Source organism: Oncorhynchus tshawytscha, linkage group LG14 (genome assembly GCF_018296145.1).
Source record: "Oncorhynchus tshawytscha isolate Ot180627B linkage group LG14, Otsh_v2.0, whole genome shotgun sequence".
NCBI classification, from domain to species: Eukaryota; Metazoa; Chordata; class Actinopteri; order Salmoniformes; family Salmonidae; genus Oncorhynchus; species Oncorhynchus tshawytscha.
In genome coordinates, this window is record NC_056442.1 from 662,762 (window position 1) to 674,349 (window position 11,588).

At 42.2% G+C, this 11,588-nt stretch overlaps 1 protein-coding gene across 1 annotated transcript in view; it reads left to right on the forward strand.

The window, feature by feature from the left end:
• The window catches only part of LOC112255115 (filamin A-interacting protein 1-like), an 87,543-nt gene that overhangs the window by 60,418 nt on the left and 15,537 nt on the right, over positions 1–11,588 (forward strand).

Sequence of the window (11,588 nt, forward strand, 5' to 3'; positions counted from 1 at the left end):
GTCTCTGCTAAGTAAATTCCAGTGAGTGTCACGCCTAAAGCCCCAATCACCATCATTTACATTCCTGGTCAACACACAGACTCACATCTTTATCTGTTGTCTAGGCCAGTGGGTTCAACCCAGAGCTTTAGCTAGCAGTTGGTTGGCTTGCTGTAACGGAAACCCTGACTAGCCAGCTGAATGATAAGGCAGGGTCTAGGGAGGATTAGGAGTGGACAAGTCCTGTAATAAAACATGTGAAGTGATGCTGTAGCGATCCCTTGGTTGTCATTGATGTGCCTTAATGTGCCATCAGAGGCCTATTCATGAGAACAGCCCACAATCTGACCCCACCTTGTCGGGGTCATAACAGATGTACAGTAGAACAGGGTCATCTTCTTGAGACCTGGCTCTCTCTTGGGTGTCTGATTAAAGTAAAAGTCTTGTTCTAATGCTGGTTACTTCTTCTGTAGAACAAGTCATGTTTAAATCTAATTATAGAATTGTTTCCAGAGAAGAGACAGAAGTATCCCCACGGTCCAGGGTTGTTTTGAAATAGCTACGTGATGAAGTTGTGTCACGGGGGGCATATTTACTTCCTAAGCGGGGACATAGCCTGTGGATTCTTCCACCGTTGCATCGCAAAATAATGAAACCATGGATTAGGAAACCATTTCCGCTGTATATAATCACTGAACACTGTTTATAGATGATGCATGCAGAGGGAAATGACAGATATATCTTATTAAGAACAACTTTAGTGCCAGGCTACAGCTGCAGCCCCGGTCGCTTGCGTTTAACAAGTGTTGCTTATGTTAGCTGTAATCTAACGCAGCTCCGGTGTTTTTCGACTTTGAAGTGCAGGTATGTTAATTGCACTAATCCTAGCCCTGTATTGTTTCAAGCTGGGACCTTGCTGGAAGGAACACTAGACACTTAGAACAGCAGTAGGGGTGGAAGGGAGTGGCTGTACAAGTTAAATAGTAGCTTCCCCTCCTTAGCACCTTTTCCCAAACCGTAAATAACAAAGGCAACCAGTGATTTAACGCTTAGCAACAGCATATTTGAGGTTTACTGAATTATCGTTCTACCTACAGTAGCTAGGCCGAGCATATCAGTCCTGGGTTCATGTTCATGGGGATAGGACAGCCAGGGAAAGACATTGAGGTTCAGGAGCAGGTCATCTCCATATATCAGACATATAGAAGTTTCCATCTGGAGCGTATGAAAGATGACTGGAATACAAGTCTCTGGAGTGATACATGACTACTATTAAATAATGCAGGTTGATACACAACATATACGTTTATGATCAGAGCCTTTATACCATGTGTATGGTAGCAGGTGCTGGTCCAGAGTCTGATCTACAGTGCCTTCGGAAAGTACACACACTCCTTGACTCTTTCCACATTTTGTTGTGTTACAGCCTGTATTTAAAGTGGATTACATTTAGGTTTTCTGGTAATTTGCATACACACGATACCATTTTTTTTTTAAATAAATAAATTAAACATGAAAAGCTGAAATGTCTTGAGTCAATAAGTATTCAAGCCCTTTGTTATGACAAGCCTAAATAAGTTCAGGGGTAACAACGTTCTTAACAAGTCACATAAGTTGCATGGACTCACTCTGTGTGCTATAATAGTGTTTAACATGATTTTTGAATGACTACTTCATCTCTACTCCACACATACAATTATCTGTAAGGTCCCTCAGTGAAGCAGTGAATTTCAAACACAGATTCAACCACAAAGACCAGGGAGGTTTTCCTGAATAAAGGCACCTATTGGTAGATGGGTAAAAAAACAACAGACATTGAATATCCCTTTGAGCATGGTGAAGTTATTCATTACACTTTGGATGGTGCGTCAATACACCCAGTCACTACAAATATACATGTGACCTTCCTACCTCAGTTCACGGAGAAGTAGGAAACCGCTCAGGGATTCTACCATGAGGCCAATGTTGACTTTAAAACAGTTACAGTTTAATGGCTGTGATAGGAGAACACTGAGGATGGATCAACAACATTGTAGTTACTCCACAATACTCACATAAATGACAGAGTGAAAAGTAGGAAGCCTGTACAAAATAAGAAGGCAACAAGGCACTAAAGTAAAACTGCAAACATTTTGGCAAAGAAATTAACTTTATGTCCCGAATACAAAGCCTTATGTTTGGGGCAAATCCAGCACAACACATCACTGAGTACCACTCTTCATATTTTCAAGCATGATGGTGGCTGCATCATGTTATGGGTATGCTTGACATCGGCAAGGACTAAGGTGTTTTTTTTAGGATAAATAGAAACAGAATAGAGCTAAGCAAAGGCAAGATCCTAGAGGAAAACCTGGTTTAGTCTGCTTTCCATCAGAAACTGACAGACAAATTCACATTTAAGCAGGACAATAACCTAAAACAAACGGCCAAAGAGTTGCTTACGCAGACAACATTGAATGTTCCTAAGTGGCCTAGTTTTAACTTAAATCAACTTGAAAATCTATGGCAAGACTTACAATTGGTTGTCTAGCAATGATCAACAACCAACAGAGCTTGAAGAATTAGAAAAATAATAATGTGTAAATATTGTGCAATCCAAGGTGTGCAAAACTCTTAGAGACTTACCCAGAAAGACTCATGGCTGTAATTGCTGCCAAAGATGATTCTAACATGTATTGAGTACTTACAGTGCTATTCAAGTTTGGACACACATACTCATTCAAGTGTTTTTCTTTATTTTTACTATAATAGTGAAGACATCAAAACTATGAAATAACATATAGATTTATGTAGTAACCAAAAAAATGTTAAACAAATAAAAAAATATTTGAGATTATTCCACCCTTTGCCTTGATGACAGCTTTACACACTCTTGGAATTCTCTCAACCAGCTTCACATGGAATGCTTTTCCAACAGTCTTGAAGGAGTTCCCACATATGCTGAGCACTTGTTGGCTGCTTTTCCTTCACTCTGGGGTCCAACTCAATTGGGTTGAGGTCAGGTGATTGTGGAGGCCAGGTCATCTGATGCAGCACTCCATCACTCTCCTTCTTGGTCAAATAGCCCTTACACAGCCTGGAGGTGTGTTGGGTCATAGTCCTGTTGAAAAACAAATGATAGTCCCACTAAGCGCAAACCAGATGTGATGGTGTATCCCTGCAGAATGCTGTGGTAGCCATGCTGGTTAAGTGTGCCTTGAATTCTAAATAAATTCCAGTGTCACCAGCAAAGCACCATCACACCTCTTCCTCCATGCTTCACGGTGAGAACCACAAATGCGGAGATCATCCGTTCACCTACTCTGCGTCTCACAAAGACACGGCAGTTGGAATCAAAAATCTCAAATTTGGACTCATCAGACCAAAGCATATATTTCCACCAGTCTAATGTCCATTGATTGTGTTTCTTGGCCCAAGCAAGTCTCTTCCTCTTAGTAGTGTCCTTTAGTAGTGGTTTCTTTGCAGCAATTCGACCATGAAGGCCTGATTCACGCAGTCTCCTCTGAACAGTTGATGTTGAGATGTGTCTGTTACTGGAACTCTGTGAAACATTTATTTGGGCTGTAATTTCTGAGGCTGGTAACTCTAATGAACTTATCCTCTACAGCAGAGGAAACTCTGTGTCTTCCTTTCCTGTGGCAGTCCTCATGAGAGCCAGTTTCATCATAGTGCTTTATAGTTGTTATGACTGCATTGGAAGAAACTTTCAAAGTTCTTGAGATTTTCAGCATTAACTGACATTCATGTCTTAAAGTAATGATTGACTGTCGTTTCTCTTTGCTTATTTTAGCTGTTCTTGCCATAATATGGACTTTGTATTTTACCAAATAGGACTATCTTCTGTGTGTCACCCCTATCTTATCACAACACAACTGATTGGCTCAAACGCATTAAGAAGGAAAGAAATTCCACAAATGAACTTTTAACGAGGCACACCTGTTAATTGAAATGCATTCCAGGTGACTACCTCATGAAGCTGGTTGAGAGAAGTGTGCAAAGCTGTCAAAGGCAAAGGGTGGTTACTTTGAAGAATCTCAAATATAAAATATATTTTCATTTGTTTAACAGTGTTTTGATTACTACATGATTCCATGTGTGTTATTTCATAGTTGTGTTGTCTTCACTATTATTCTGCAATGTAGAAAATAGTAAAAATAAAGAAAAACCCTGGAATGAGTAGGTGTGTCCAAACTTTTGTAAATGAGATATATCTGTATTTAATTTTCATTAAATGTGCATAAATTTCAAAAAACATGTTTTCACTTTGCCAATGGGGTGTGTAGATGGGTGATATATATATATATATATTTTTTTTAAATAAATGTTGAATTCAGACTAACAACAAAATGTGGAATTAGTCAATGGGTATGAATACTTTCTGAGGGAACTGTATTTCATGCTCTTTATTGTTAAGGTTTGGATTTAGGGTTGTGTAATCTGATCCTACATCTGTGATAACCTGAGACTCCTGATAATCCAGGAGGATATGGCCAAGGATTAATAATAGATATTTAAATGTTTATCCTTTATTTAACTAGGCAAGTCAGTTAAGAAGAAAGTATTATTTACAATGACTGCCTAGGAACAGGGGTTAACTGACTTGTTCAGGGGCAGAACAAAATATTTTTACCTTGTCAGCTCGGGGATTCGATCGAGCAACTAGTTAGACACAACTGACAGCTGATCTGGATCTAAGGATCGCCCAGGCAGACCCAGATCTGTTAGTAATGTCTGTTTTCTCTCCCGTGCTTCCTATACAGTTTAAGAAGCCAAAGCAAAGCAGACACTGCGCTAATCACTGGCTGAGGATAGGGAGTAGAGACCGTGGCAAGCCAGAGCTATAGGAAAATAGCATGTTATGTAGCCTAAGTAGTGTGTTTTCCCCTGCAGTGTACTCTCATAGGATGCCCTAGCTGCTTAGTGGCTGAAGTGCTCTTCAACCGACTGACCACACTTGGGGCCTGCCCATCTGTAGTGTGTATTCCGTATATAGTGCACTACTTTTGACCAGGGCACTGTGCTTTATAGGGAATAGGGTGACATTTGGGATGCAGGGGAAGGCTTATTCCTGCCAGCTCCTCACTAATTTGTATGTAAGAGGACCAGGACATATGTCTGTAATGGCCCCAGGACCTCTGTCGGTAAAGGCCCTAGGACGTCTGTCTGTAATGGCCCCAGGACCTCTGTCTGTAATGGGCCCAGGGCCTCTGTCTGTAATGGCCCCAGGACCTCTGTCTGTAATGGCCCCAGGACCTCTGTCGGTAAAGGCCCTAGGACCTCTGTTTGTAATGACCCCAGGACCTCTGTTTGTAATGGCCCCAGGACCTCTGTTTGTAATGGCCCCAGGACCTCTGTTTGTAATGACCCCAAGCCCTCTGTCTGTAATGGCCCCAGGACCTCTGTCCGTAACTGCCCCAGGACGTTTTAATGGCCCCAGGTCTCAGGACCTATGTCTGTAATGGCCCCAGGACCCAGGCTTTGAAATCCACTGTGCCTCCTGTGAAACAGACATTGGAAACATCCTCCTCCAAAGCACTCCAGAGTTGCAGCATCAGTCCAAACACTTGAGAGGTAATTATTATCAGCTACCTGCACCCAGAAATGGCAACAGACACACACGACACACACACACACACACACACACACACACACACACACACACACACACACACACACACACACACACACACACACACACACACACACACACACACACACACACTAATGTGAACATTCACACGCACGCCCACACACACACACACACACACACACACACACACACACACACACACACACACACACACACACACACACACACACACCCGTCCTCTCACCAAAGGCTAGAACAAGAGTGTGTCCTTTATGAGGTGATGGCAGTTATTTTGTCCTAAATTATGGCCTGTTTGGTGTCGCTCTTCAAATTCAACTGTTACATTGTCAATTTTATATATACAGTATCAGTCAAAGGTTTGGACACACCTAATCATTCAAGGGTTTTTCTTTATTTTTACTATGTTCTACATTGTAGAGTAATAATGAAGACATCAAAACTATGAAATAACACACATGGAATCATGTAGTAACCAAAAAAGTATTTGAGATTCGCCTCGAGTTGCCTTGATGACAGCTTTGCACACTCTTGGCATTCTCTAAACCAGCTTCATGAGTCTATTATTTTTTTTTTTTTTACTTTACTTAACGAGGCAAGTCAGTAAAGAACAAATTCTTATTTTCAATGACGGCCTAGGAACAGTGGGTTAACTGCCTGTTCAGGGGCAGAACGACAGATTTGTACCTTGTCAGCTCGGGGATTTGAACTTGCAACCTTCCGGTTATTAGTCCAACACTCTAACCACTAGGCTACCCTAACAGGTGTGCCTAATTAAAAGTTAATTTGTGGAATTTCTTTCTGTCTTAATGCGTCTTAATGCCAATCAGTTGTGTTGTGACAAGTTAGGGGTGGTATACAGAAGACATGAACTTTAGGACATGAAGATCAGTCACTACGGAAAATTTCAAGAACTTTTTAAGTTTCTTCAAGTGCAGTCGCAAAAACTCTCAAGCGCTATGATGAAACTGACTCTCATGAGGACCGCCACAGGAAAGGAAGACACAGAGTTACCTCTGCTTCAGAGGATAAGTTCATTAGAGTTACCAGCCTCATAAATTGCAGCCCAAATAAATGCTTCACAGAGTTCAAGTAACAGACACATCTCAACATCAGTTGTTCAGAGGAGACTGCGTGAATCAGGCCTTCATGGTTCGAATTGCTGCAAATAAACCACTACTAAAGGACACTAATAAGAAGAAGAGACTTGCCTGGGCCAAGAAACATGAGCAATGGACATTAGACCTGTGGAAAATCTGACCTTTGGTTTGATGAGTCCAAATTTGAGATTTTGGATCCAACCACCGTGTCTTTGTGAGACACAGAGTAGGTGAACGGATGATCTCCGCATGTGTGGTTCCCACCGTGAAGCATGGAGGAGGAGGTGTGATGGTGTGCGGGTGCTTTGATGGTGACACTGCGATACGCCATCCCATCTGGTTTGCACTTAGTGGGACTATCATTTGTTTTTCAATAGGACTATGACCCAACACATCTCCAGGCTGTGTAAGGGCTATTTGACCAAGAAGGAGAGTGATGGAGTGCTGCATGAGATGACCTGGCCTCCACAATCAACCGACCTCAACCCAATTGAGATGGTTTGGGATGAGTTGGACCGCAGAGTGAACGAAAAGCATCCAACAAGGGCTCAGTATATGTGGGAACTCCTTCAAGACTGTTGGAAAACATTTCAAGTGAAACTGGTTGAGAGAATGTCAAGAGCGTGCAAAGCTGTCATCAAGGCAAAAGGTGGCTACTTTGAAGAATCTCAAATATATTTAGATTTGTTTGACACTTTGTTGGTTACTACATGACTCCATATGTGTTATTTCATAGTTTTGATATTTTCCTCATTGTAAAAGAAGATGTTTTTTTTAACTGACTTGTCTAAAGAAAAAACCTTGAATGATTAGGTGTGTCCAAACATTTGACTGGTACTGACTGGTAATCTTCTCCTGGTGATATCACACTTGTTTTGTCCATTATGCCACTGCCTTCATATAGATATAGTATACCATATATAGTATAGTCTGCCATAAAAACACAGAAATGTTTCCAATGTTTTTTCCGCCATTTATTTTTCACATCGTGAATTTGGCAAAAAATGTAAATGAATTGTGTGTTCAGTGTAGACTTACATTGGCATGACGTTTTGATAGCCGTGTAATTCTCTCTCAGACAAGGTGTATTATCAAAATATTAGCCACAATTTACTTAAAACAATTCACAATGCTAATTATTGATCAAAGTTACCTTGTCCGAGGTAGATTTGCGCGGCTATCAAAACATCACGCCAGGGTAAGTCTACATGAATCACAGACCAGGCTATCAAAACGTCACGCCAGGGTAAGTCTACATGAATCACAGACCAGGTTATCAAAACATCATGCCAGGGTAAGTCTACATGAATCACAGACCAGGCTATCAAAACGTCACGCCAGGGTAAGTCTACATGAATCACAGACCAGGTTATCAAAACATCATGCCAAGGTAAGTCTACATGAATCACAGACCAGGCTATCAAAACATCATGCCAGGGTAAGTCTACATGAATCACAGACCAGGTTATCAAAACATCATGCCAGGGTGAGTCTACATGAATCACAGACCAGGTTATCGAAACGTCATGCCAGGGTAAGTCTACATGAATCACAGACCAGGTTATCAAAACATCATGCCAAGGTAAGTCTACATGAATCACAGACCAGGTTATCGAAACATCATGCCAGGGTAAGTCTACATGAATCACAGACCAGGTTATCAAAACATCATGCCAAGGTAAGTCTACATGAATCACAGACCAGGTTATCAAAACGTCACGCCAGGGTAAGTCTACATGAATCACAGACCAGGTTATCAAAACGTCACGCCAGGGTAAGTCTACATGAATCACAGACCAGGTTATCAAAATATCAGCCAGGGTAATTTACATGAATCACAGACCAGGTTATCAAAACAATCATTGCCAGGGTAAGTCTACATTGAATCACAGACCAGGTTATCAAAACGTCATGCCAGGGTAAGTCTACATGAATCACAGACCAGGTTATCAAAACATCATGCCAGGGTAAGTCTACATGAATCACAGACCAGGTTATCAAACGTCACGCCAGGGTAAGTCTACATGAATCACAGACCAGGTTATCAAAACATCATGCCAGGGTAAGTCTACATGAATCACAGACCAGGTCATCAAAACGTCACGCCAGGGTAAGTCTACATGAATCACAGACCAGGTTATCAAAACATCATGCCAGGGTAAGTCTACATGAATCACAGACCAGGTTATCAAAATATTAGCCAGGGTAATTTACTTAAAACAACCAATCTAAACATTGATCAAAGGTAAGTCCGGGTAGAATCACAGACCAGGTCATCAAAACGTCATGCCAGGGTAAGTCTACATGAATCACAGACCAGGCTATCAAAACATCATGCCAGGGTAAGTCTACATGAATCACAGACCAGGTTATCAAAACATCATGCCAGGGTAAGTCTACATGAATCACAGACCAGGTTATCGAAACGTCACGCCAGGGTAAGTCTACATGAATCACAGACCAGGTTATCAAAACATCATGCCAAGGTAAGTCTACATGAATCACAGACCAGGTTATCAAAACGTCATGCCAGGGTAAGTCTACATGAATCACAGACCAGGTTATCAAAACATCATGCCAGGGTGAGTCTACATGAATCACAGACCAGGTTATCAAAACATCATGCCAGGGTAAGTCTACATGAATCACAGACCAGGTTATCAAAACATCACGCCAGGGTAAGTCTACATGAATCACAGACCAGGTTATCAAAACGTCACGCCAGGGTAAGTCTACATGAATCACAGACCAGGTTATCAAAACGTCACGCCAGGGTAAGTCTACATGAATCACAGACCAGGTTATCAAAACGTCACGCCAGGGTAAGTCTACATGAATCACAGACCAGGTTATCAAAACGTCACGCCAGGGTAAGTCTACATGAATCACAGACCAGGTTATCAAAACATCATGCCAGGGTAAGTCTACATGAATCACAGACCAGGTTATCAAAACGTCATGCCAGGGTAAGTCTACATGAATCACAGACCAGGTTATCAAAACATCATGCCAGGGTAAGTCTACATGAATCACAGACCTTATTTGAAGTAGTTTTAAAATCCCAGATGGAAATGGTGAAAAAAACGATTGGAACCATTTCTGTTTTTTTATGACTCATGCTGTGGTACTCAATACTATATATTATTTAACGCTGATACACTTCTATTAGGGAGCAGGTTTCTGAGACAGTAGAACTAAAGCAGCCTACAGGATGGCCAGACTCCACAGACAGCCAGGTTATTGTGTAACGAGGTTTACACAAACACGAAGAAGACAGACAGAGAGAGAAAGAGAGAGAGAGAGAGACATATGGATTTGATTAGGACTAGTGATGTCATATGTGTCAGGTACTCAGGCCCCAGGCATGGATTGAGTATTATGTAAACATGTGTCTCAGTCTGCATACTCCGACAGCACTAACAATCTGCATACTCCCACAGCACCAACAGTCTGCATACTCTTACAGCACTAACAATCTGCATACTCCCACAGCACGAACAATCTGCATACTCCCACAGCACCAACAGTCTGCATACTCCCACAGCACTAACAGTCTACATACTCCCACAGCACTAACAGTCTGCATACTCCCACAGCACTAACAGTCTGCATACTCCTACAGCAGTAACAGTCTGCATAACAGTCTACATACTCCCACAGCACTAACAGTCTACATACTCCTACAGCACCAACAGTCTGCATACTCCTACAGCAGTAACAGTCTGCATACTCCTACAGCAGTAACAGTCTGCATACTCCCACAGCACTAACAGTCTGCATACTCCCACAGCACTAACAGTCTGCATACTCCTACAGCAGTAACAGTCTGCATACTCCTACAGCAGTAACAGTCTGCATACTCCCACAGCACTAACAGTCTGCATACTCCTACAGCAGTAACAGTCTGCATACTCCTACAGCAGTAACAGTCTGCATACTCCCACATTACCAACAGTCTGCATACACTTACAGCACTAACAATCTGCATACTCCCACAGCACGAACAATCTGCCTACTCCCACAGCACCAACAGTCTGCATACTCCCACAGCATTAGCAATCTGCATACTCCTACAGCACTAACAATTTGCATACTCCTACAGCACTAACAGTCTGCATAGTCCCACAGCATTAACAGTCTGCATACTCCCACAGCACTAACAATCTGCATATTCCTACAGCACTAACAGTCTGCATACTCCCACAGCACTAACAATCTGCATACTCCCACAGCACTAACAGTCTGCATACTCCCACAGCACTAACAGTCTGCATACTCCCACAGCACTAACAGTCTGCATACTCCTACAGCAGTAACAGTCTGCATACTCCCACAGCACTAACAGTCTGCATACTCCCACAGCACTAACAGTCTGCATACTCCCACAGCACTAACAGTCTGCATACTCTTACAGCACTAACAATCTGCATACTCCCACAGCACGAACAATCTGCATACTCCCACAGCACCAACAGTCTGCATACTCCCACAGCATTAACAATCTGCATACTCCTACAGCACTAACAATTTGCATACTCCTACAGCACTAACAGTCTGCATACTCCCACGGCATTAACAGTCTGCATACTCCCACAGCACAAACAATCTGCATACTCCTACAGCAGTAACAGTATGCATACTCCCACAGCACTAACAGTCTGCATACTCCTACATCAGTAACAGTCTGCATACTCCTACAGCAGCAAATGTCTGCATACTCCTACAGCAGTAACAGTCTGCATACTCCCACAGCACTAACAATCTGCATACTCCTACAGCAGTAACAGTCTGCATACTCCCACAGCACTAACAGTCTACATACTCCCACAGCACTAACAGTCTGCATACTCCCACAGCACTAACAGTCTGCATACTCCCACAGCACTAACAGTCTGCATACT